Here is a 2162-nt window from a genome sequence, read left to right as displayed (position 1 = left end):
TTGTAATAATGTAAAATATGTGAAAAATAATGTGTTTTTCGAACAACCTAGTATGAGAGCCTGTTCTAGTACACCCCCAAAACAAAATCAAGACTTTGTAAAAGAGCATAATAGGACCCCTTTAAAACTGTGGTGAGAACTAACCAGTGCTGAAACGGGGGGTTTCATGACCCTTTAAATGCTGTCCTTCCGCTAAAAAAATAGTTCCTGACAGCAACAGTAAATGACAAAAGAATGTTCCGAACATGCTTCATCTAATGGAGCTTAAATAAAAACAGAGAATAGGAGCTCTTATCATCCGCTGTCATTTATTTTTTTAACACCATATATGATATTTTCTTGCACGCATACATCTGCTTATCTCTCAGCATGAGAAAATGTCTCCGGTTACTATCGTAACCTCGGTTCCCTGAGAGCGGGAACGAGACATCACAGAGACATTTCTCCGTTATGGGAACTCCTTCCCTTCCAACCTTTCCTGAAGTCCTATTGGCTCACACCAGTCCAAATGACTGGCCAACTGTCGCGAAGTATGCAAATCGCATGCAAATACTGACACGCTCGAGAGGCAGTATAAAATGCGTTGCACGCGACAATTACGTCAGAATCTGATACTGAACGCCGCTTAGCTGATCGAGCAGCGAACACGGCGACCTCCATGATGTCTCGTTCCCGCTCTCAGGGAACCGAGATTACGATAGTAACCGGAGACGTTCCCTCTCGAGCTTTCACGAGACATCACGGAGACATCACGGAGACATTTCTCCATTATGGGAACGATATTCAATTCCGCCGTGAGAGAGGCTACAAGCAGCCTGTACAAGTCACATACTCAGGGAAGATAGAACACACAATTCCCACAACCAATAGCGATGCTTGTTAGGCGGGCTCGTAGCTGATAGGTGGAGACAAGCCAATGAGCGTCTAAAGCCCAGGTATACGAAATTTGCATATCTGGTCAGTGATCACGTATGCTGCGCTGAGAAACAGGGCAGAAGCAACAACAATCACAGTATTGTGAGGGGGGGCTGCACAGAGATAACGGTGTTAAGCAGCAGTATAACACATAAGATGATGATGGTACACCAATCGAATTAGACATTGAATAGCAGGAGCTGCACTGAGTACAGGGCAGACAACAGCAACAATAGCATATAGGGCTGCGCAGAGTAATTACTGTGCGAGGCAGCAAACACACATGAATAGAGGTAGCATAAACTTGGAGGAAACGCATACAGCCTGGCTGCTGGCCAGTGCGATGTCAGAGCGTCCCCTTCCAGCGGGGAGTGAGACAGGGAGAAGAACAGCGGGCAGTGCGCATTCTCGCTCGTGGCGAACAGATCCACCTCCGCTCTCCCGTAGCGGGTCCAAATCATCCGAACCGACTCGGGGTTCAACCTCCACTCTCCTTGAGGAATCCCCTTCCTCGAAAGCATGTCCGCCCCGCGGTTCAGGAGACCGGGGATGTGCGCTGCTCTGATGGAGAGAAAGTGACGGTCCGCCCATAGCAGGAGATTCGCTGCTTGCTTGTACAAAGCCCTGGAACGTACGCCTCCTTGGTGATTTATGTACGAGACCACGGACATGTTGTCGGTGCGAATCAGTACATGTCGCTGTTCCAGCTGCGGCCGAAAATACTTTAGAGCTAAGAACACTGCTTCCAGCTCTAAGCGGTAAAACGGTCCGAAGTCCACGCCGTCCAAGGGACTCGAGATTTCAGCCCTAACTGCAGCGGGCGCATGTGTAGTAAACCCAGATGGCATACTGATGCCGCTGCCATGAGTCCCGGCAGCCTCTGACATTCCTTCAAGTGAACAGAGCTACCCAGTCTGAAATGGTGCAGGGAAGACAAAATGGCCGCCGAGCACTCCCGAGAGAGGCGAGCGCGCATCTCCACTGAGTCGAAGCACACTCTCAGATACATTATAGACTGACTCAGAGCAAGAATGCTCTTACACACACTCACACATAGCCCCAAGAACTCTAAGTGACGAAACAGTTTGTCTATATGGCTGGCTATAGTGTGTCCCGTGACTGAGCTAAGATCAGCCAGACATCCAAATAATTGAGAACGCGCATCCCGCTCGCTCTGAGGGGGCCGAGAGCTGTGTCTATGCACTTCGAGAAAGTGCACGGGGCCAAAGACAGCTCAAACGGCAGAC

The sequence above is a fragment of the Sinocyclocheilus anshuiensis genome, unplaced genomic scaffold (assembly GCF_001515605.1).
Source record: "Sinocyclocheilus anshuiensis isolate Anshui unplaced genomic scaffold, SAMN03320099.WGS_v1.1 scaffold277, whole genome shotgun sequence".
Lineage (NCBI taxonomy): Eukaryota > Metazoa > Chordata > Actinopteri > Cypriniformes > Cyprinidae > Sinocyclocheilus > Sinocyclocheilus anshuiensis.
Note: the sequence above shows the minus strand (reverse complement) of the source record.